General features: G+C 34.2%; 1 protein-coding gene across 7 annotated transcripts in view; it reads left to right on the forward strand.

Annotated features, from left to right (window-relative positions):
• The window catches only part of ZCCHC7 (zinc finger CCHC-type containing 7), a 258,032-nt gene that overhangs the window by 23,414 nt on the left and 209,063 nt on the right, over window positions 1-25,555 (forward strand). The window lies entirely within an intron of this gene.

Raw genomic sequence — 25,555 nt, forward strand, 5'->3', positions numbered from 1 at the left:
TTGCTTTTTAGTATTTGTGTATCCAGTTTTCTTAGATACAAGCACATTTCTATTAAGTCTATATATGGATGTTATTTTTCTTTTCTCTTTAGTTGTAATTTGGGAAGGATTTAGATTCTCCCAATGAAAAACCTTACTTCTGACCATATGACTATATGCCTCTATTACCAAATTACACCTGTTTTATCATTGTCTGGTAGTCTCTCTTTATTCTCCCTACCCCATTTTTAACACTAAAAATGTGTGGTAATTGTATTAAATTGCCAGAAGATTTTTAATTAATAGGAAGTAAATCAGTAGTAACTTCCTCTGGTGATTTGTTGTTTATTATATAGGAAAGTAGTTTCTTTGAAGAGGGAAATGCGATTTGAGAGGCAAAACAAATGCAAAAAAAAAAAAATTGTGCATTTTTGCTATTCAGCATTCCCACAAGATATTTGGAAAATAAGAGAGAAATCTTTAGTTTAATGGGCTTGTAATATGAAAAGGGCAGATTTTAGAATAAAAGTTAATTTCTTCTTTTTATTACTTTGTATTTGACTTCAGAGGAGGCTATTAAGTTGAAAATCTGACTCAATAGCAAGTGCTCTAATAGTCATAAAATTTAGATAATTTTAAATTAGTGAAAATCTTTCTGATCTAATATTTGAAAAACATAGCTAATAACATCAACTAACTTAACAACTCTCTTAACTTAAAGTTGAACTAACCTTAGGTATATGATAGAGTAGGTCAGGAAATTAGCATTCAGATAACTGTAGACAATACAAGGTAGACAGTCTGTCTTAAAGATGATTTGTTAGGACTTCTGTTTCTTTTAGCATCTTTAGTAAAGCCACTACAGAATATTATTTTGTTATAAAAAATGTTTTAGAGATAACGGACTTTGTAATTGAAAAATGTTGTGTCCCATGAAAACTACATTTAATCATACTTTGTATTTCTCTCTACTAGAGGAAGCCTAGCAAATATAGAAAACAAAACGAAAAACTTTTTTGACTTTTGCGTAATGTAGAGATATAGTTGTGTGATCTTATTTATTCCATGAAATTAAAATGCAAAGTTAGAAAGAATAAAAATACAACCTTCCAAGTGTCTAAATGTTGCGTAATGTAGAGATATAGTTGTGTGATCTTATTTATTCCATGAAATTAAAATGCAAAGTTAGAATAAAAATACAGCCTTCCAAGTGTCTAAATCCCAAGATCATAAATGGAAGTTGAGTAAATAGTGAAGACAATAGAGATCTAATTTTTAAGTCACCTAGCTAAATTTTATATACAAAGCATTAATCTTTCAGGCTGTTACATTTTCTACAATGCAAAAGACCTTTTTTTTTTTTTCTGTAAAAGGCATGACAATCATGGTAAAATTAAAAGTAATAGTTTATGCAATGCTTTTCATTAGCAACCAAGGAACCATCCATATTTGACTATTTTGTAACTTAGAATTACTTTTCAATGGATTTTTAATGTAAAACAAACTTTTGTGGTTTTGAAAGAAAAGAGGCATTATTTTGTTTTAACTTATTGTATCTGATGAGTTTTATTTCATTTTGCACAAAAGGTATTATAGATCCTTATCCACAAAAGTAGTCATGTATATACTGTGATATTATTGGTTCAGACAGGCTCATTGACCACTTAAAAACATTTAGGTTTTAAAGTTGCTACTATTTGTCAGCTAATTTTTGACTCATTTTAGCATATGAGAGTTTGATTATAAAGGGATTTCATAAAGGTGCTCTGTGAGAACATTGATGGTAATGATGTTTGTATCTGTATCTTTTACTGATTTTTACCTGGTATGGTAAACTATCAGGAATTGTTTCTTCATATGGGCTTACCTGGTGGCTCAGACAATAAAAAATCTGCCTGCAATGCAGGAGGCCTGGGTTCGATCCCTGGGTTAGGAAAATCCCCTGGAGAAGGGAATGGCTGCCCACTCCAGTATTCTTGCCTGGAGAATCCCATGAACAGAGGCGTCTGGAGGGCTACAGTCCATGGAGTTGCAAAGTCATTGACACGACTGAGCGACTAACACTTGATGACTTGATTGAGGAAATAAGGCTGCACTTGCGTCTGTTGTGACTTGTTTTTTTAATCTTACGAGCATGTTGTAGGAGTTGAAAGTCTGTAAACTTTTGGTTATCTCTGATACTTATTGGTAATAAAGAGGTAAGTAATCTGAGATAGCAAATAATAGCCAAAGAAATAGATTTCATATCCGTTCATTCAGCCAACAAATAGGGCATTTGTGAATGACTGTGTAAGGTGTGCTGATCCATACAGAGATGAATCAGGCACAGACCCTGACCTCAAAGATCCTACAGTTTAAGAGAAGAAACTAAGAGATGAGTTGTTTAAGAGAGCGTTTGGGTTGTAGAAGACGAAAGGTATTGTTTTGGTGAGGGTGGAGGTATGTGGGGGGAGACAGAATATGTCATGATTAGGTGGGCAGCAGATTCTTACTTCTGTTTTGAGTAGGGCACTGTTTCTCAGAATGGGTTCCTTATATTCCTAGAGTTCATTTTGAGGGAATGGGCTTTGATATCTTTAAGAATTGTTGAGATTTGTATTTTTATTTTGATGCTTAAGAAAGGAATTACACAAGTCATAAAGATAATCCTTTTTACTGATAATTCACAATTGAAAGACGTTTTTTATAGAATCAGACTTTAGTCTCTTGAATGAGTGTTTCTCAATTTGGAATTTGTGGGCCAATTTGATGTTCAAGAGAACCTTTCTTTTTTAAAGGAGTTCATATTTCTTAAGTTTGAGAAACAAAGGCTTAGGCTATTATTTTGTACTCCTTGGACCCCATTCAAATTGATAGTAGGAAGTGACTGGCTTAATGTGAGTAGCCAGGGGAGCCATTTTTGTTTTTGTTTTTTTTTTTCTGGAGACAAGGCAATTCAGAAAGGTTGCTGAGAGTTCACTCTAAGTCCCCAAATTCTCTTGAGTTTTTCTGAGTCACCATCATTTAGGATTTGAATCCCAGCTTGTGTGATTTCAAACAATAATGAACTGTAAGTTTATTAAACAGGCTAAAATATTCTGAATATGAACTAGTCCTGTTAAAATAGTGTCTCTTGTAAGGATTTTACTCTAATTCTAAATAGCATCCTATACAATAGTTAAAGTTTTTGTGTAATTGATTACATTTGGAGTCAAATTTTACTTTCTGCTTGTAATTTTGTAATAAATTAGCAGTTTAATTTCATTAAAGTGAATTAAACCTAGATTATTTAGTACAGTATGGTATATGATTTTGTTTCATAAATTGGGGTGAGCTCATAAGAAATAAACAAGTACTATATAATTTGTTGCCACTAGATATATTTGGGTTTCAAATTGGGCAAATAGAACATAGTAAGTTTAAGAGCATCTGTACCAGATATTTCTAACATTGTAGAATTTGGGAGGAAAACACTGAAGAAATTCTTAACTATTTTTCTCCTTCTTCCCCTCTTATATATTTTAGGGGTTAAAAACTACTTCCCCTCCCCACAACAAATAAGCAAAACTGATCAGAGCAAGAATTTTAGATGATAGTTTTCATTCCCTACATTTTTCTGAAATCAGTCTAGGCTTTTATAATAGGATGGGGAATTTCGTAGGAACTACAGTTTTTACCTGGGAAAAAGACTTATTTTAATAAGGGAGAGGAAGCTAGGGTGACATTATTTGTTCACATTATTCATAGAATAATTTTGGTTCATCTGTAGCTTCTTATTTTCCTATAGTGTTTTGCATGTAATATATGCTACTTTGAGGATATTTTATTACTGTTGGAGGTTCTTAATAGTTCATGTGTCAGCTTGCCTTTGTGTGAAAGTATATTTAAATTGCTTTGACAGATACTTTAAATAGCAAATGGGAAACATATAAATTCAGCTCTTTTGTTTTGCCATTCTTATTTTTTTTTTTTAATCCCCAAGCATTTGTAAGCATTTCTCATAATTTCCTGTGCATAGAAATTCTCTGAAACATTAAGAAGCTGCTAAAAGACTCAAGCTCTAAAAGAAATCCCAAAGATACATCACTTCTTGACTGCAAACATTTTTAAGAAGTCACTGATTATAATGAACACAGCCTTTAATGGCAGTTTTTCCTCTCCTTTTCATGAGAATGTGACAGAGTGTCATTAAGGTTTTAGAAATGAATGCTCCTGAGGAAAGGAGGATCACTAGGAGTACAATGATGCCCAGTAGGTGGCCGTGGGATTCTTAGTTGGGCTCTTTTTAGGTTTTTAATCAGGTTGGAGAAGGGGGATGGAGAGGAAGAGAATGGGAATAGACAGAAGCTTGGGGACACCTGTACACCAGAGCCTTTTACTTTCTCATTGATCCCTTTAAATGTTGACTTTGTAGAGTCTAATGTGGAAAGGTAAGCCAAATTCTAAATGTTTTGACGGCCAATAAACAAAATCAGCCCTGTTACAGTTTGAAGCAGATAATTCTTTTTTTTTTTGCATGTAACTTAAACTCTTTGGATATATTAAATCTGAAATTTCATTTAAATTGTAATTCCACTTCTGCTCTGAGGATATTGTTTTAACCCATTGTTCTCTTGTATGGTGACAGTAATTGTCCTGGATGTATTCTGCAGGGCAATCAGATTGTATCATGGAAGAGGGCAAATAATAAATGTGTGCATGGAACAGCTATGTCTCAGGACTGAAGTCGAAAAGCATATTTTTACATCAGACATTGGCATGACATCCAGAAGGCATCACGTCATATGTATGTACAGAGCTTTTAGTGGAGTTTAGGGTGGAAAGAGAAGTTATTTTTAAGTATACAATCATAATTTCACCCTTTGCATTTCTTAACACTTAAAACCGTATATTTAATGCATCCTAACATTTAGCATCTGTGAGTTTGTGTAATGGTTCTTTAACATTACAGTGTGTGTCCTGGGCTTGAGAAGTTATTTTTCTGTTCAGTAAGTCTTAACATAGTGTTTCAAACAGCTTTTTTTCCTTTCTTGTGAATCAGTGTAGCGTTGGAATTTATAAAGACCTGATTATTTATCTGTTTCTTTTCAGCTGGAATCAGAAAGAAATTTCTAGAATACCGCAAGTCTATTTCTCAGTGAGAATAAGCCTTTTTTTTTTTTTTTTTTTTTTAGCTAAAATGATCCTTCTGTACTTCATTTTACCTGGGATTTTTTGGACATTAAAGCTGACATTGGGAAGGTAGCTTTCATTTTACTTTTTGACATAGGTACTTAGGTTTTATGAAAAATTATAAAATGACCTTCATATGTTAAAACGTTAAAAAAAATTCCTTTTCCTTTGACTGTAGGGTAATGTTGGGACTTTTTTGAGCTCTGAATATAAACTTAGCTACTGTAGGTTGTTTCTTGATAAGTTTTCTGGTAGCTCGTTGCTACATGAGCAGTTCTTTATTTTGGCAGTGTATAGCCCGAAATAAAATACAAACCCTCATGAACTCCCTCATCCCCTTCTTTAAGTGAAGAATAGAGACCAGCAGTTCTAATCTCTCCTTGGAAACCTAGATTTAAATTAGAGTAAATGAACGGTGATGGTAGCATACTCTGGGAAAGGTTTGAAGATTTCCTTCCCTTGAGTTTTAAAGATTTCCAGTTATCTACAGAAGGTTTAATACCCTTCATTATTGAATTATGTAGAAAATACATAGGAAAAGAGAGAGACCTGACCTTCCCCTTTTCTCTCTTTTTGTCCTGTTTGCCTTTACTTAAAAAAAATAAACTTGATTTTAGAATGGTTTTAGGTTTATGGAAAAATTGGAAGGATAGTGCAGAAACTTCTCATGTGTTCTACACCCAGTCTCTTCTATCAGTAACGCCTTACACGAGTGTGATACATTTGTCAAAATTAATGAACAAATATTGGTACCTTGTTATTAACAAAAGTCTATACTTAATTCATATTTCTTTAATTTTTGCCTAATTTTTTGTTGTTATTGTTGTTGTTCTGTGATTCTATTTAGAATACCACGTTACATTTAGTTATCACGTCTCCTTGGCTCCTCTTTCCTGTGACAGTTTCTCAAATTTGTGTTTGATGACTTTGTCAACTTTGAGAAATACTTGTTGGGTATTTTGTAGAATGTCCCCAAATGGGGATTTGTCTGATATTTTTCTTTCAGTTAGTCTAGGTTTATGGTTTTTTTTGGAGAAAGATCACAAAGGTGAAGCACTGTTCTCATCACTTCAAGTGTAAATGCTGTCCACATGACTTATGATGATGTTAGCCTTGTTTACCTGGCTGAGGGTGGTGTTTATCTCATTTCTCCACTGTAAAGTTATTCTTTCTCCCTCCCTTTTTTTTCATACTTCACTTTTTGGGAGGGAGTCACTATGCACGGCTCATACTTAAGGAGTAGTGAGTTAATGCTCTACCTCCTTGAGGGTGGAGTACATACATAAACTTTTGGAAATTCTTCTCTGTGGGAGGTTTGTCTGTTCTTCCTCATTCATTATTCATGCATATCAGTATGGACTCATAGATATTTATTTTGTACTTTGATCCAATATTGTTTTGTTGTTTAAATTATTCCAGCTTTGGCCTCTGGGAGCTCTTTCAGTTGGCTCCTGTGTCTCTTTGACATCATCTTATCATCATTATTAGTATTTGTTAAGTGCTTTCTTATTTTCTGGCACTATAAGATGCTACAGGCTCATCTTACATATTTCTTTCCCTAGACCTAGAATCAGCTATTTCTCAAAGAAGTGCTTGTTCCTTTTATTAGAGAATGTATTAGGAATCAGGATTTGAGTACTCAAGTGTTTGTCTTTACATTTAATGTAGTTTTAACATAATGGATTGACTGAAATCAGACATATTTGAATATCTGATCCTTGATAATATTACATAAATTCAGTAACTGATTCAGACTGTAGCCATATCCCCAGTGGTTCATAAGAAAGACTGGGTTTACTTAGAGGTTGATCTGGATATTTGTATTGCCCGTTTAAGACTCAGTGTAAGACTTTGTTTATTTTGTTGTCTTGTCTTGGTTCTTCTTAAAAGTCTTTCAAACTTTTTACATTTGCTTCTAAGGAAACATATTGTCTAAGTTTATTAAGCATTTCATACTTCATAAAACTCATACTAATGTTTGACCATAAGCCCTTTTTAAATTTATCACTTCTCAGTACTTGAGATGTATGTTTTTCCCTCTTTGAGAATGTTTGGACTCAGGGTGGTTTTTAAATTGGGCAAGTTACCCAAACCTTTGGTAAATTCCTCCCTTGAGTATGGCAAGGTGTTTAAGCAGTCATAGTTTAGGCTATATGCATTGCATGCTAAGATTATGTGTGACATATTAACAGATTTTATTTAAGTTAGCTTTTTAGAGAAACTCCATAAAAAGGAAAGTTACTAGTTAAGTCCTTTTAGGGTATGTTGATAATTTGTCATAAGAGTCTTTGGAGATCTTGATTATTCTTGAGAGTGGTAGGAGCAGAATTGGGAGCAACCTTCTTTCCTTTAATACTAGTCTCTTTCGGTTTTTCCCTTTCCTCTCAGGACTTTTTTTGTATTTTGTGATTAAATAGAATTTCTCTTTCTCTTCCCTTCCCCAGCCAATCACAATGGCAGAGCAGTTTGGTAGGCAGTGAATGGGTAGGTGATTAAGAGCATAAACTTTGAAATTGAGACCTAGGTTTGGTTTTTGCCGCTTATTACTATCTATCTCATTTTGAGCAAATTCCTTAAATTTTCAAGTCTCCTTTTTCCTCATCTGTAGTGAAGATAATGGTGTCTACCTTTGGGGTTTGTTGTGAAGATTAAATGCAATAATGCATGTGGAACATTTACCACAGTCCTTGGAACATTGTAAGAGCTAAATAATCTTAATAACTATAGTGACTAGCTCTAATCCACTTTTAGAAATGAACTGTTTGAAATGTTGGGGTGTTACATAGGCAAGAATATAGTATAAATAAAAGATTGTTTAGAATTGTATATCTTTAATTGCATGGTATGTAACAGTTAACGAGATTATTAATCTTAGTTGGATGTTTTTAAAATGGATGATTATAGCATTTTGTATAATAATCTTAGTAAGTTTTGCATTTTATTTAACTTATTCAGATTTATTAAAGTATAGAGAATTTATAATCTAAAAGTTAGTACAGTATATTATTTGACTTTTGGGAAAAAATGAAATTTATTTAATTTTAAGATGTACTCAGAGGGTATTTAATATTCTATGGATGCACATTTGTGAGTGTTCTAACTACACTGAGTATTGGAAGATTATAAAAGATGGCTGTTAAGATGACATTTATATAGTTCACTTAGCAGTAACTAAGTCAACCATATTAATTTTATTAGTATGTAATAGCAATGCTTTTATAGTTTTATTGGCTTTTGTAGTCATGATTTATTATTAAATGTATTCTAGTAAATTCTCCCTTTAAAATATTTTTTGTGTGAATACTATTATAAACTAAGTTCAGTGATTGAATATCTCATGCTTTCAGTTAAGAGCATTCAGTTCTTTGAATGCTCTTTAGTATACTAAGAAGTTGGATATTAAAGAGTGCCTTAATTTTTTAAAGTCCTCATTCTCAGACAGCAGCTCAATAAATTTAACCAGATTTCAGAGTCTTATCTATTGATATTTATCTACTTAAAATATACTGTCCTTGTTCTCTTAAGTTCTTCCAAGTAGCTTATCAACTGGTAATTGTTAACTATGTGAGGACAAAGAAAATTTCATTTTGGGACTGCCTATCATGCAATGTAGATACCCCATCAGTTCACAGATAGTTATTAATTGCTTTCTTTGTTAAGCACTAGAGGTACCTATAAGGTTGAGTAAGACTAGAGTTCTTGATCTGTCAAAAATATCACCATTTGGTCTAGCATCCATCCAGAGTGACCCCAACTTTGCTATAGACTATTGGCAGTTTGAACATGTTAGTTCATGGTATTAGCTATTATTTTGTTTTTGTTTTATTTTGATGGGAGATATGTTAAAATTCTTCTGTAGCTAAACATTGGAATCAGGTAGGCTTCATCCTCATGTCTCTTGATGGATTTCTTTGCTTTAAGCTATGATTTGCTTTTCTTGTTTCTTTTCCAATTCCATTCTTCCCTCCTTAGTAAAGCTTTTTTTCTGAATATTTACTTGAATTAAATTTTCTTTTGATTTAAGCCATTTTTCATGAATTTCCTCCAGATACATTAATATTAGATATCTAATTTCTTTTTTTAATGGTCATTGTGGTTCAGTATATTTTGGCTATAAAAAGGCAATTTTAGTGTTTCTTGAACTTCTCTCCTGACCTATGTGTTGGTTCCAAAGGGAGAGATCACATTTTATCCCTTCCTACATACCCTAAAGCATACAACAGAGTACCTTGTATTTGGCAGATCTTTAGTAAATGTTTGTTGAATAGATTCAGGAGTAAAATTTTTTTGAAGTTCTTTTATTATGGAATAAACAATCCAAATGACCATGAACAGGTTAAAAATACCTTGCATAAATATTTTTTACTTTTGCTTAAGCTATTAAATTCCTTACAAAGTGGGTGGGTCATTGTTAAAAAGATGGCCATAGTTAGGCTATAAGCTGAGTTCTGTCACTCTGGTAAGTGAAAGTTTATGAGCTTTTTATAGTAAATGGATTTCCTGACCTAAGGAGTTTTAATGGGAATGTTTAAATAACTATGCTTTCATTGCCATTTTTTTTTCCCTCTGCATTTGTTAAAATGGTGATACTGTCACTTTGTTCAGCCTCCAAATAAGCTGGTATTTATTTACCTATGTTACTAATGTTCTTTCATTAATACCTTTACTCCTCTCCCTCCCTCCCCTCCTCTTTCCCTCCTATTCTTTCCCCTCTTTCCTCCTTCCTTACACATCAACAGCCTTGTTGTGACAAAGGCATTGTGAAAGTTAATGAATTTCCTGGTCCAGGGAGTTTGTAACCTAGCACAGTGTTTCTCAAAATGTGGACTGTTGGATCCTTGTGGTTCTTGCAAGATTAAAACTATTATTTCTGTCATAATAAGATACTGTTTCCTTTTTCATTGTGGTGATGACTTGCTCTGATAGTACAGAAGTGACAGTGGGTAGGCCTGCTGCTGCCTCAGTGCGAATCAGAGCTATGGCACCAAACTATACTATAATTATATTCTTCATCACCACAAACTCAGTTAAAAAAAAAACAACAAAACAGGTTTTGCTCCATGTCTTTGATGAAGCACAAAAAATTGTTTTCTTACATTTCTACCCTTATTGCTTTCCTCCATTATTCTGTGTTATGAAATGAGTACTATAAAGCCACTTGTGTTGTATCCTGAAATGTGATTGTTGACTGAAGGAGGAGCACTTGTTCAGTTTTGTGAGCTGAACTAGCCTCTTTTTGCATGAAATATTTTTACTTCAAGAACAACTGACAAGCTGCCACTATACAGAATTGGGTATTTTATATACATTTTCTTGAAAATGAAACAAGTAAGCATGCTACATCAAGGAAAGTAAATGGCAACATTTGTTGCCAATTATAAAAATTTGAGCATTCAAGCAAAAATTAGGATTTTGGAAGACATATCTAGCACTGTGAGTTGGACAAAACTTTCCTGTTTTTAAAACTTTTCTGATGAGATCAGTTGTGATGTTAACAAATGTGATTTTTGTGTGTGTGTGTGTAATGAAATGTGTCAGCGTTTGGGTAATCTTCATAACTCAATGAAGCATATTTTCCACATGACCCATAGATGATATTACAAAACTGTTTGTGTGTTAAAAGATCCTTTCAAGGTACAAGATAGACTAAAACATTTTAATGTTAACAGAGTACATAAAAGTTCATTGATACAGTTTTATCTTCTACTGCAACTAAGTTTTGTTAGTGTGTCAAAGAAGGAAGGTCACAGTTATTTGAATAGGCTATCCTTTTTTCAACTACATCTATCAAACTTGCTTTTCTTTGTAATATTTCAGCCAGAGTAACAAACCACAACAGAATGAAGGCAGAGGCAGCTATGAGAATCTAGCTGCATTTTATTAGGCCAGTCATTAAAGAATTTTTTAAAACACAGCCACTCTTCCTACTAAACTATTTTTTTGAAAATGAAGTTACAAGAATGTTATGTATATTAACATGATGAATTTATTATGTTAAATGAATTAATGCTTGTTTTCAAAGTTGCTCAGCTTTAGTTTCTAACATGGTAAATATTGATAAATGACCCATATTTAAAAAAGGCTTTTGGAGTGCTTAGTAATTTTTAAGAGTATGAAAGACTGTTGAGACCAAAAAGTTTGAAATCCAGTCATCTAGTATAAACATATAGGACAAATACTTGAAGGATGTTTGAATATAATGATAATTTGAATATGATAACTGAGAATGATATAAAATTCTCTGTGTTCAGGGAAGAGAGGGAATTTATCTCTTTCTGACAGGAAACCAAGAACACTTCATGAAGGAGGTAAGTATTAAACTATGTCTTGAAAGAGAATGTGTAGTTTTTCTGCAGATAGAGGAAAATGTAAAATGTAGGGAGAATCAAATGAATCCTGTTCTTTAAAAAGATTTTTTTAAATGTATCTATATAGATGACAGATACAGTATTACTTCTTCCTCATCCAGAATTGGTGAATTGATTTGTAGAGATTGACTGACCATTTTTAGAGAGTCAGCTTCTTTGTAATTATTTCCTCTTCATTGCCTGTCATTTCTCCATGCAAATCAGGCTTGGTAAACCTTTGGCTAAATGCAGAGTTAGTGTTTCTGTTACATCTGTAATTGCAAATATATAATGTGAACAATTGTGTTTATTGGCTCTATCCTAAACAGAATCTCACAATGGAGTTTTATTTTAGGAAAATGCCTGTATGTTTGTCTACTGTGTACATTTATGTTCTTCTGTCTCCTTCCCCGCCACCCCCTGCACCCTTCTTTTTCATTCTGGTTATATATTTCTTTCTAGTTTGCTTTTGACCTGGCTGACTTGTGCCTATACTTGATTCTCTGATTCCCCCCACGTTTTCTCATTTTTCTTGTTTTCTGTTCTTTCATTATTGAACTAGAATAGATCAGTATACTTACTCTTTGTATAGTAAATGGGTTTTCTTTTGCTTTTTCTTGACATAAAAACCAGAGTAGTAATGTATTTTACATTTATATTCCCAGAAAAAAAAAATATTCTCATCAGCTGCAGACCTTGAAATGTATATGTGTGTGTGTATACATGCACACTTTTTTCTTTAGAACTAGAAGCTTGAGATTTTTCTCATAACCTACAGTGCTTTTTGAGGGAGTCCATTCAGGTTCCTTAATATTTTCTATATTAAGATCTCTTTTGAGGATTGAGGTACTGAAAATTAAATGTGACACTTGTATTCACTAAGAAAATATGTATACTTTGTTGATTATAGAGTAGAAAGCTCTTTTTGTCTAGTAGTATCAGAATCTGTAGTCATTTATCTGATGAAAATGAAGAATCATGAAAAATGATACATATGAACCTTATACATACTATTTAAACTTAAAAATGTTTTAAGTTAATGAACACTCATTTACCAGTCTTTTGGTAGGTCAGAACCTTTCTTCCTGAGTATCACTGTCGCTCTGCTAATTGAAGTTTTCCTCTTATTTCTTTCATAAACCAATGTTTTGGAACAGCATACATACCCAATCCACCCCCTACCCTGTATTAGTCTTTTTTTGTTGGCTTGCCTGCTCCTAAGTTGACATTAACTTTGAACAACTCATTTAAACCACAACCTTTTCTTTTTAATCATTTCATTTGATTTACATAGCACTTAACTACATTATGTATCACAGTGTGAAGTGCAACTGGCAAAATTAGCTTTGGAATAAATAGAGAATATACTTCAACTGGCTAAAGCAGAAGTGAGGAGGTGAAATTAAGTGAATTACTTATTCATGAGCTAGTATTCTGTAGCATCATTATATTTTACAAAATAAATTGAGAGCATTTTATTGGGTTAAGTAAAGGTTTGTTGAGAGCATTTATTGTAACATTTTGAGTCTAAGCATGTTCCTGGACAGAAACTAAATTAAAATGCTCCAAGGAGTAAAAGAAAAAATCTGTATTCTATTTCTCCCTTTCTATTTCCCAAATGTTTAGTTGTGCTAGATTCCCAAAGAAGTTGTTTGGTTTTAAGCACTTAGGCTCACATCAAACAAGAACATGTAAGCAGGACAAATTTGATGAGTGATGCAAAAGGGAAGAAACAAATACCAAAAAAATTTTGATGAGTGGTGGTGGTCAAGGAGAAGAGGATGTATAAATGTGAGTGTCTAGTGGGAATACAGAACAGAGTAAGTTTGTCTAACAGGTTTGAGAGGTATTTATATGACATTTTCCCCTTGAGACTTGGACATTTTATCATGCATTTTATAGTAATGGACATAATAAATGTATGTATTTTTAGCTAATATGGAAACAAATGTTTCTCTGGAGTGACTTGACTATTGTGCTGTTTATTACAAAGATAGTTAAATTATGAAATTACTCTGGTAGCTTTCTCTCCTTAGGTTCTATCATTTGAAGAATGATTTTGTACAGAATGTATGAAAGATCAAGTAATATGGGGCAGCTTACAGTTTTTTATAACTTGGTTTGCAAGTGGCAACAAAATATATTAGTTTGTCTGCTGAATAAAATTAAGCTTATTTTTCTTTCTGCACCATATTAATTGTATTATAGTATGCCACAGCCACTTTGAATGCAATCCTCCTAGTCTTGGAACAGCAGCCAATTCCAGGAATTAAGAGAATTAGGTTACTTTGCCTAGTGGCACAAAACATACCCAAGGTATTAAATCATTGGCTTGTCTGGGGCACAAACAGAAATAAAGTTTAGAGATAAAAGTTGATTTGCATGCTGTTCACATTTATACAGCTTTAACAGGTATACTTTTCTGTTTCTGTATGATTCATATAATCCTTTTTGAAACAGATTTTCAGTTGTAGTTATGTCTAGAGGTGTAGAACTTTAATAAAATTTTAGGATAAATACTAAATTTAGAATTCATCTACAATAACTTGATGCTGTTGTTGACTATGAAAATAGTTTAGTCTACCTTTAGAATATTTAAAATATTAAAATATGTGGTTACCTAACACGACTGAAGTGACTTAGCAGCAGCAGCAACATGGCTGTTATTTAAAATTTTTGAATCACCTACTAACCTGTTATATCACTTAATATAAGAAACCAGTTTGGTAAAAGGAGAAATGATAGCTTCATTTGAACTTCAGTATTTCCAAAAAATGATGTTGTTTTTGTACTCGAAGCAGTTAGAATCGGGGATGAGGTGATAATATGAGAACCTTTTGATTTTGTTAATTTTGTTAGGGTAGAATTTAGCCAACTTTTATAACTGGTATTGTATCTCTATATATTTTATAAGATTTGAGGGAAATTGTTTTTAACTTTTCACTCTTCAACTCTGAAGATCTTACAGAAATCTTTGCCTTTCTCTACCTGTAACTGTTGCTATTCCATCTTGAAGCTACAAGCATGTGGGACAATGTCTTTTTGGGTCTCTGAATCAAATTTCTGATCTCCACTCTGCTCTAAAATATCTTGAGAATAAGAAAGAATTGCTTTGGAATAACTATTCAGTCCTTAGGGGTCTTTGGCAAGTCTGCAAAGGAGTAAAGATAAAGAATGCAGTGATTAATTAGAAATAGCCTATTTATAATGTGGATTAGGCTTGACACAAATCCTCAGAAAATTTAAACATATTTCTTGCAAATCAGAATTTCAGGGAGTTCCCTTAAACATTAAACATGAAGGCCTTCTGTATTCAGAGTGCCATTGTTACGCTTTGCTTTGACCCTTAATGGCTACCAGACCTTCACTCTTATTGCAGTGTTTGAAATTACTGCTTAAAGAATGTTGCAGCTGGAAGGACCTAAAAGGTAAGAATTTCCCAAATCCTATTTTACGCCAGAATTTAAGAATATGTCCCCAGGTTCTACCCCATACCTATTGAATTAGAAGCTATGTGGGTGAGACCCAGGATTCTATATTTTAACAAGTCCCCGAGTGTTGGGCTGGCACAGATTGATTGGTAAACACTGCTTCAAGGCCAGTACTCTCATTTTCTAGATGAAAAATCTCAGGCTCAGAGGAGATAAGTGACATGTCAATCTATATTCAGTTTGGTCCTCTTCTCTGCATTGCAGCCATAAAATACACAGTCATTTGAGGTCAAATCATGATAGCTACAGAAATCCTTTAGTTGGTAGACCATACTCAAATGCCTCTTAAGAGCTAGTACTTCTTCATGTGACGCTTCAAGATCCTGTCATGGCAGACATTTCTTTTGCTATGGAAAGTGAACATCAAATCTTTGGCAGGAGAACGATCCAAGGATCTCATCCTTCATATTAGTATACTAGAATGAGCAGTTAGATACTTTGAAAAGTTGTGGAGATGTTTCAAGAAAAAAATATCTCTTAATAAAAACCCACGAATGAAGTGTCCTTAAGATGACTTAGCAAAGTGATACTTTTGTTTAGAAAAAACCAAAATTTTGTTAGGGTATAATTGACATACTTCAAACACTTAAAATACACAATATAATACATTTTGTTACATGTGTACGCACAAGAAGCTGACATCATTCAAGATAGCAAACATTTCCAAAACCTTCAGAAGTTTCCTCATGTTCCTTTGTAATTCCTTGTCTCTTGCCTCTCTATGCTTTTCTTCACCCCCAAGGAACTACTGCTTTCTGTAATGGTAGATTAGTTTTGTATTTTCTAAAATTTTATGTGTGTGGAATTACAGAGTAGGAACTCATTTTTTTGGAGTGGAAGGGTTGGCTTGTTTTTATCAGTATAATTATTTTGATATTCATCCATAATGTTGCAGATCTTGATACTTATTTGTTATTGCTTTGTGTCTATTGTATGGATATACCATAGTTTATCCATTCCTCTGTTGATGGACATTTGAGTTGCTTCTGGTTTTGCTTATTACCAAAAAAAAAGCCTGCTAAGAACATTTGTGTGAAAACCTTTATATAGACATATGCTGTTATCTTGAGTTAGTACCTAGGAGTGGAATGGCTGAATCATGTGGGTATACTGATCTTGACTCATAACTTTACTAAAAACTACTTAATAGTTTGAGAAGTTTGGGGCTATTTTCTGTTTGATTTTCTATGTTGTTGAATATGTCATTTGTGAATACAGTTAGACTTTCGTTTCCAGTTTAGATGACTTTTATTTTTCTTGCCTTATTGCCCTGAATTAGGATGTCCAGTACAATGCTGAGTGGAAGTGAGTCAGAGTGAACATCATGGTCTTGTTCCTGATTTTGAGGAGAAGGTGTAGTCTTTAACAACTATAATGTTAATTGTAGGTTTTTTTGTAGATACCTTTTATTGATTTGAGGAAGCTTCCTTCTATAGTTTACGGAGCATTTATATAAGGGATGGATATTGAATTTTATGAAATGCTTTTTATATGTTTTATTGAGATCATATAATTTTTGTTAGTATGAATTACATTAATTGATTTTTTTTGAGTACTAAAGCAGCCTATATTCCTGGATTAAGCCATACTTAGTCCTGATATATTAAATCAATCTGCTAATGTTTAGAATTTTTGCATATATATTAATGAGGGATATTTGTAGTTTTCTTTGGTTTTGGTTTGAGAAATACCTCATAGAACGAGCTAGGAAATATTCTGTTTTCTGAAAGAGTTTGTGTAGGATTTGTATAATTTCTTTCTTAAATATTTGGTAGAATTAACTAGTGAAACCATCTGGGTCTTGAGTTTTTTTGGGGGAAGTTTTTTAAACTACAAATTCTTTAGGAGACCTAGAGCTACTTGTGCTTAGTCACTCAGTTGTGTCGGTAGCCCACAAGGCTCCTCTGTCCGTGGGGATTCTCCAGGCAAGAATACTGGAGTGGGTTGTCGTGTCCTCCTCTAGGGGGTCTTCCCAACCCAGGGATCGAACCCAGCTCTCCTGCATTGCAGGCAGATTCTTTACTGTCTGAACCACCAGGGAAGAGCTACTTACTTAGGTTATTTCTTCAGTAAGTTTTAGTGGTTCATGTTTTTCAAGGATTTAAAAAATTTCATCTGAGTTGTTGAATTTATTGGCCTTGTGTTGATCATAGTATTTCCTGATTATAATATGTTTAGAAGAATGATGCACTCTAGTGATATCTATCAACTTTCTCTGTTTTTTTTTTCCCTTGATTTGTCTAGATTGTGATTAGTCAATATAGTTGATTTTCTCAAGTTACTTTTGATTTCTAGTTTTTTGTTTTTAGCTTTGATCTTTTTTCTCTTTGGATGTTATTTGCTCTTATTTTTGTAGTTTCTTAAGGTGAACACTAAGGTTATTGACGTAAGACCGTTTCTTTCGTGCTGTGCATTTCCTCCTAAATACTATTTTAGCAGCATTCTACAAATTTTGATATGTTGTGTCTTCATTTTCTCTCTGTTCAAAATATGTTCTGATATCTTTTGTGATTTCTTCTTTGATCCACGGGTTATTCTGAAGTCTGTTATTTAGTTTCCTTATATATTTTTGGATTCTTCAGAGAGCTGGTATTAATTTTTTATTTAGCTTGTATACTAAATAACAATATACATACTTTGTACGACTTGAATCCTTTTAAGTTTATAAAACTTATATTACAGCCTGGAATATGATCTCTTTTGGTAAATGATCTAAAAAAGAATGCCATTTAGGTCAAATTTGGGACGATTTCAGCAATTAATCAGGGTTTTTTTCCTGTCTCCCCACTTTGGGTATTTCAGTTATAAGTGTGTTAGCTTACTTGAAATTATCTCATAGCTCACTGCTGCTATTTTCATTATTTTTAAATCTTATTAATTCTTTTTTCTCTGTGTGTTTTATTTTAGATAGTTCTTACTGCTGTGTCTTCAGGTTCACTAATTTTTTTCTTCTGCAGTGTCTAATCTGCCAGTAAATCCACCCAATCTAGTATTTTTAATTTGAGACACTATAGCTTTCATCTGTAGAAGTCTGATTTGTATCCTTTTAAAATACCATCCATATCTATACTTAATTTTTGTACATGAGGAATGCAGTTATTACAGGTGTTTTAATGTTTTGTCTCCTAATTTTAACATCTGGATTAAACCTAGGTTGGTACATTGATTTTTCTCTTCACTATGAATCACATTTTCCTGCTTTTTTGCATGCCTTCCAATCTTTGATTAGATGCCAGACACTATTTGGTGCTGATTACTTTTATATTTCTATAAATATTCTTGACCTTTCTTCTGAGATGCAATTAAATTACTTTGTAATTATTTGATCCTTTTAGGTCTTGCTTTTAAGTCTGTTAGGTGGGAACAGGACAGTATTTAGTCTAGGGCTAATTATGCTCCACTACTGGGGCAAGACCCTTTTGGGTGCTCTATAGAGCATCCAATGAATTATGAGATTTTGCAGTCTCACTGGTGAAAACAGGTACTATTCTCACCCCCCTGTGGGTGCATGGTACTAATCTGTCTGATCTTTTTATATGATTCTTTCCCTAGACTCAGAATAGACACATGCTGAATACTAAATACTTAGTGGGGGTCCTGTGGAGATCTGTGTGATTGTTTCTCTCCCCTTTATTACTATATCTTTTGAACCTAACCTGCCTTGGTCTTCTAGGTTCTTGGCTTTTCTTTTAAACTCTTAGTATTTGTCAGGGTTTTCCTGGGTTCCCACTCCCTGTCCTGTGGCTTGGAAAGTCTCTCAAGGCAATAAGCTACAGTAATGGTAGGGTTTACCTACCTGTCTCTCAGTGATTTTATTGTCCTTTATTGCTTGATATCCAGTGTCTCATTAAACACATTGTTTCATATGTTTTGTCTGCTTTTAAAATTTGTTTTGGTGGCTTCAGGTGAGCTGGCAAATCAGATCCTTACTACTTTGTCTTAGTTGGAGGCAAAGGTTTGGTACTTACTCTTGATTTGTATATGATTTCTTGAGGTTTGACTTTGTGCTATAGAGCACAATAGAGCATTTCATCTGTTTCCCTAATGGTTTATATATTTGGATGCCAGAAAGCTTAGTTCTAAATCTGCTTATTGGGAGAATGGCAATTCACTTTATGTTTGCTATCTCCTTGCATTTTTGGCATATTCTAGCATATTCATTATTCCTAATGCCTGGTAATATGAATTACATAAAGTACTGAATGTGGATTTATGGACTTAATTAACTTTTAAAAGGCCAGGACCCTTCCTGTATCCTGAGACATCATTCTAATTCTATGTAGTTTATGTAGCAGTTCTTTGAACTGTTGAAAGATTTTCTAACAAGTTCCTGTTATTGTTGCTGTGTTAAGCAATAATTTTGGTCTTGATGGTCAATGAACTGGAAAGCCTAACTGTAAGTTCCGCTCTTTATCAGGAAACAAAATACAAAGGTTATATAGTCAGGACCCTGCCTATAGTAGACTTTAAAATATCTTGTTCTACTAGTATTATATCATCTTGCTTATCTTTTTCCTTTTTTTCTTTTGAGATTTGATATCAGCTCAGGGGAACCATTCCATTGATGTCAAGAATGCAGTTATTTGTTGACTAAAATTCTGTTACTCTGGAATAAGTTCTTCCTGAAATGACAAAAATATTTTGTTACGAGAATGGAGCCTATTATTTCACTAGAGACCTACCTGCTAGGCATGAGTTGTCATCCTGAGAAATGCTTGGAAGACTTAAGAGACTCTTACCTGTTTTGCAAGCCAGATGTCTGCCAGTTCCTCTGACCCTAGATTGAGTTCCAGTGGGAATTTCACTTATGGTTGCTTGATCTTGACTCTTAATTCCCCTGGTAATCCAGCATTGTTGGTTTTGTAATTAAAAGTATTCAGAAAGTCTTTAAGATATATTTGCTTTCTTAAAATCATTGCGTAATGGTTTCTGTAATGGGGTTATTGTTTCCAAAGAATATGTTTTTTATTGTGTATATGTACTGCCATTTCTCTAGATACAAGGTAGACTATAAAGAAAATTTCTAAATTCTGGATCTCATTTCTCATTAAATTATTGCTATATTCTTTTTGAAAAAATTTTGAGGCAGTGGAGTATGGAGCAAAAGTCACTGGGGCCCTGATCCCGTCAGTTGGTCTTATTCTGCCTTCTTGGTGCCCTGTTACTTTACCTTTCTTGCCAACTTTAGTGAATTTATTAATGGTAGCAGTTTCTCCTGTGGTGTTCCTGTGTCAGCCTAGTATGTAAATTTGTAACATTGAGCAATTGGTAAATTAAGAAATTTAATGTATCTACTAACCATATGAAAAAGGCCACAAATGAAAAACTCTAGTTCAAATTACATTAAATGTGCCAGTGTCTTTGCCAGTTCTGTTCGGTTAGGATTTCTTTTTGCCCAAAGTGAGGAGTTTAATCTGGCCAATCACTTTTGCAAAGAGCCAGGTATGTGTTTCCCACCAGTTGTCTTATAAATGTGTCTTTGATAGAGGTCTTGTTGCTAAGCCTTTAAAAAAAAAATTAATGCTGAGGTATCTACCACATTTTTTTCTCAAGCAAAAATAAAAATATATTTGAGAGGAGGAAGGGATACTTAATTCTAAAATTAGGAATGTAAGTGTTATCCAGTGTGTCTTACAAGTTTGATTTTTTTTTATGGAGATGTTTATTAAAAATGAATTTTTGAAATTGCAGAATCTCAAGGATGAAAAAAATTTAGAAATTATCTAATGCTACTTAATGATATTAAAAGTAGATTTGATAATACTGCTATGGTTATTTAGGAAACAGTCCTTATTTTTAATGCACTTTTTTGATGGCTCAGCATTAAAGAATCTTCCTACAATGTAGAGACACAGGAGACATGGGTTTGATCCCTGGGCTGGGAAGATCCCCTGGAGCAGGCAAATGGCGACCCACTCCAATATTCTTGCCTGAAAAATCCCATGGACAGAAGAGCCTAGCAGGCTACGATCTGTGGGGTCACAAAAAAGATACAACTGAGCGGCTAAGCACATGTATGCTAAAATAGTTTGAAATGGAGTGGAGGTACATTTTTGGTACTAGTGAGAATTAGGTGGTAGAATGCCAACTCAGACATTTTTATTGCCGCTGAACTGTTAGCATATTTGTAAATAGTGCATTTAAGTGTTGTGAATTTCTATAATAGACAAAATTAGTACAGGTTAATTAAGGTCTTTATTTGGCATCTTCTTGAGAGACCTCTTCTTTGGGGACTCTCTTTTCCTGCTGATGTTGCCTCAACCAGAGGATCTTACGTTCTGTTGACTAGTCACTAATAAGTCCTAAATGTATTAACTTATAATGGTTTAAGAGGTTACCTTTTTCCATGTAATTTTATTTGATTCACAGCAATGAGTTTTTTCAGGTGGAAAAAATTATTTTTGGGTAGATATATTACTAGTATCTCTTAGATCATACTGATAAATTATCATTTACTCTGTGGATGATGCTGACCTGGTCAATTACCAACTTCATTAAATAAAAGATACTTGTATATTCAGTTGTTTAATGATATATGATAGCTGTGTTTTATAAGCCTCATGCCTTTTAAAGTTAAAAATGCCTTTCTATATGTATCAGATTATCAGTTTAAGAACAAAATGAAGATTAGAGGCAATGTATGGGCTTCCCTGGTGGCTCAGTTGGTAAAGAGTCTGCCTGTAATGTGGGAGACCCAGTTTCAATCCCTGGGCCAGGAAAGATCCCCTGGAGAAGGGAATGGGAACCCACTTCAGTATTCTTGCCTGGAGAATTCCATAGACAGGAGGAGTCTGGTGGGCTACAGTCCATGGGGTTGCAAAGACTCAGACCTGACTGAGCGACTAACACCTTCCCTTTCACTTCATATAGTAGACGAGATTGTGTATTTGTTACTTTTACTCATTTGTTTTTTCCTTCTTTTAAAAAAAATTTTTAACTGAAGGATAATTGCTTTATAGAATTGTTTTTTTCCTTCTTATCCCCATTCTTTTAAGTATCATCTGCCAATGACTCCAAAGTCTGAGTTACAGTCATACCCTCCAATCATTCCTTTACGATTTCCCCATTTGAGTGTCTTAGAGTCATCACAAACTCAGCTCAACTCATCTCTGTTTTTAAACTGGTCTTACAGTGTCTTAAATGTGTCAGTGGTATCATCATTCCTTAGTCACCCAGAAAAACCATTATCTGTTGTAATACACATTCATGACAATGTTTTAATAGTATTTCTTTACATTTATTCAGTAAACATTTATTAAACTCCCACTTGGGAAATACATGGGGAAACAGTGGAAACAGTGTCAGACTTTATTTTTGGGGGCTCCAAAATCACTGCAGATGGTGACTGCAGCCACGAAATTAAAAGACACTTACTCCTTGGAAGAAAAGTTACGACCAACCTAGATAGCATATTGAAAAGCAGAGACATTACTTTGCCAACAAAGGTCCGTCTAGTCAAGGCTATGGTTTTTCCTGTGGTCATGTATGGATATGAGAGTTGGACTGTGAAGAAAGCTGAGCACCAAAGAATTGATGCTTTTGAACTGTGGTGTTGGAGAAGACTCTTGAGAGTCCCTTGGACTGCAAGGAGATCCAACCAGTCCATTCTGAAGGAGATCAACTCTGGGTGTTCTTTGGAAGGACTGATGCTAAAGCTGAAACTCCAGTAATTTGGCCACCTCATGCGAAGAGTTGACTCATTGGAAAAGACTGATGCTGGGAGGAATTGGGGGCAGGAGGAGAAGGGGACGACAGAGGATGAGATGGCTGGATGGCATCACCGCCTCGATGAACCTGAGTGTGAGTGAACTCCGGGAGTTGGTGATGGACAGGGAGGCCTGGCGTGCTGCGATTCATGGGGTCGCAAAGAGTCGGACACGACTGAGCGACTGAACTGAACTGATACTCCCACTTATATGCAAGGAACTGGAGCTACACAGATAAAGATTTCATCTGTTCTCTCTAGGAATTTGTAGTCACATTGGGTAGAGCAAGTGAAAAATTGTACAGCAGATTACTAAGCACTCTGGTTAAGCACAGCATGCATAGGATGCTGTGGGGACAAAGAGGGGGGCACCTTCCTAAGGATGCAACTCAGGGAGGAAAGGAGGGGAGGTTGAGTGACATTTTGGAAGCCCACATAACAATAAAACAATACATTTGAGAGAAATGTTGAAAGGCATGACTTTTTTAGGAAATAATTTGGCATTATCTGAGGCTTTAAAGAGTGATTGATTCTTTTGATGCATCATCCTAAGGAAATTATCTGAGAGAAAAATTCTTTATATAGAAATGATTTGTTTTTATAAATATTTTTATTTATAAATAATCAATGGGCAGGTAACCATTGTTTTGTAATCACTGTGAATGGAGCATGACTCTTGAAAGTTGTGAATTGGTGTGTTGTACCACCTGTAACTTATATGGTATACATCAGCTATACTTCAGTTAAAAATAAAGAACACCTGATTCTGTGATTTACTGGCTCTAGTTAGGATACCTTATCCAGTCTGTTTTTCTTGTCATCTCACCATGAGAATATATGTTTCCTTACTCTTTAAAGTTCTTTTCTTTTCTCCTTAAGTATATATGTGTAAACCTTGTGTAAACCTTATCTGACTTGCAACTGCATCTCTGAACTAAGGACTCTTGTTCATTTTTCTGTTCTACAGCTTTGGCTTTCATTTTATGTGATTCCAAACTACGCCTCTGTCTCTGCTAGTTTGGTCTCACTCCTGAGAGTTCATCTCTCCATTTTATAGCCTGTGTCCCCATCTCCCAGAAAACTGTTTTGTTCCTTTCATTATGAATAAGCAGAATTGTCTGTCTTACAGACCATGCGACCTGGCCATCCTTTTCGCCAAGTGTTAATATTTAATATTAAATTAAGAAGTAATTTCTTAGTTGTGTTGTAATCACTGTTTATAGTTGTTTACAATTTCTACTGTTCTAATCACTGTTTTTCAGTCTTTTATTGAAAATGTAAAGTATTAGGTTGAATTATGTGAGATTGATATAATGGCTGTTTAGCCTTAAGGGTTAAATACACTTTTATTAAGTTAGCCTGAGAACTCTGTCACCCCATACATTGTTGCTTCAGTGCAAAAAGGAGCATCAAGTTTTAAATAATAGTCTATCACTGTGTTTTGGGAAACACAGAAAGTTTTTATGCTGGTGGCTTAGTATATCCATCCGTTTGTAGTCTTCACCTTGGAATATGCATCTTTTTCATCAACAGTGCTTCTAAAGTCAGTCACTGCCTTCTGCCTCTGACTGTTTAATATATCGCTGTTTAAACATTACAATGTTCCTGAGTTATAGAGGTCTTTTAAAGCCAAAGCTATTTACAGGAAGAACTGAAAAGACATAAGAAATGTAAACCTCAAACAGCGGTAGCGTAACTGTGAATGCTATACCTGGGAAGACACATCAGTGTGGGCTGCCACAGTTTATGCAGAGCTGAGGCCTTGGACCAGTGGTTCTCCACCCTATTAGGATAATCCGAAGAGTTTAAGAAAAAAACCTGCTGTTGCCCAGGAATTCTGATTAACTAGGACCTGGACAGCAGCACAGAAGAAGCTCTGACATGTTTGAGTCTAATGGTTAGTTCAAATTGAGAACCTCTGTTTTTGACCAACTTTAAAATCACAGTCAAGTAAGAAATATGTACAGACTTGAAAAAAATCACTATAATGATTCAAAGACTAATCTTTGTGCCGTATGAGAAGCACTAAGTCTTAGTTGAGACACACAAATCTTCCATCTTTTGTTGTGGCATGACAGGGTATGGACGTGTCAGTCCAAATCCATTACTCCTAATGGAAAGATAAAACGAAAAGAAGGAAAGAGAGAAAAAAAATAGAAAAGGAAGAAGGGAAAGTGAATGATGGTGGCATGTGGGCCTCTATACAGTCAGCTGTCCGATCCACTGTTGGTTGGAAATGTGGAAGCTGAATGCATGGATACAGAGGGCTGACTGTACTATGTTATTTTATATAAGGAACTTGAGTATCCATGGATTTTGATATCCTTCAAGGATCCTGGAACCAAACTTCTGTGGATAGGAGGGCCAACTGTATTTCAAAGGTTATGAGGATGAAACTAAATTATAAGTAAGATGTAACTTGGTATGTGATATTGGAATAATTCACAGTAAATGTTATAAGTTCAGCTGTTGTAGCAACAGTATTTGAATTTACAAATATAAGCATAGAAGTAAATTTTAGGTTTCAGTGGATAGAAACAACTGAGATAGACATTAGATTTTTTTTTGGGTGTTAGCATTTCAGTTGTATGGGCAACTACAACTGCCTAAACTGGACTGGAGGTGGATGAAACTGGAGCCTATTATACAGAGTGAAGTAAACCAGAAAGAAAATACCAATACAGTATACTAACGCATATATATGGAGTTTCGAAAGATGTAACAATAACCCTATATGCAAGACAGGAAAAGAGACACAGATGTTTAGAAGTCTTTTGGACTCTGTGGGAGAGGGCGAGGGTGGGATGATTTGGGAGAATGGCATTGAAACATGTATATTATCATATGTGAAATGAATCGCCAGTCCAGGTTCGATGCATGAG

Source organism: Bos grunniens, chromosome 8 (genome assembly GCF_055505025.1).
Source record: "Bos grunniens cultivar Pamir isolate PY7600 chromosome 8, Bosgru_T2T1.0, whole genome shotgun sequence".
Lineage (NCBI taxonomy): Eukaryota > Metazoa > Chordata > Mammalia > Artiodactyla > Bovidae > Bos > Bos grunniens.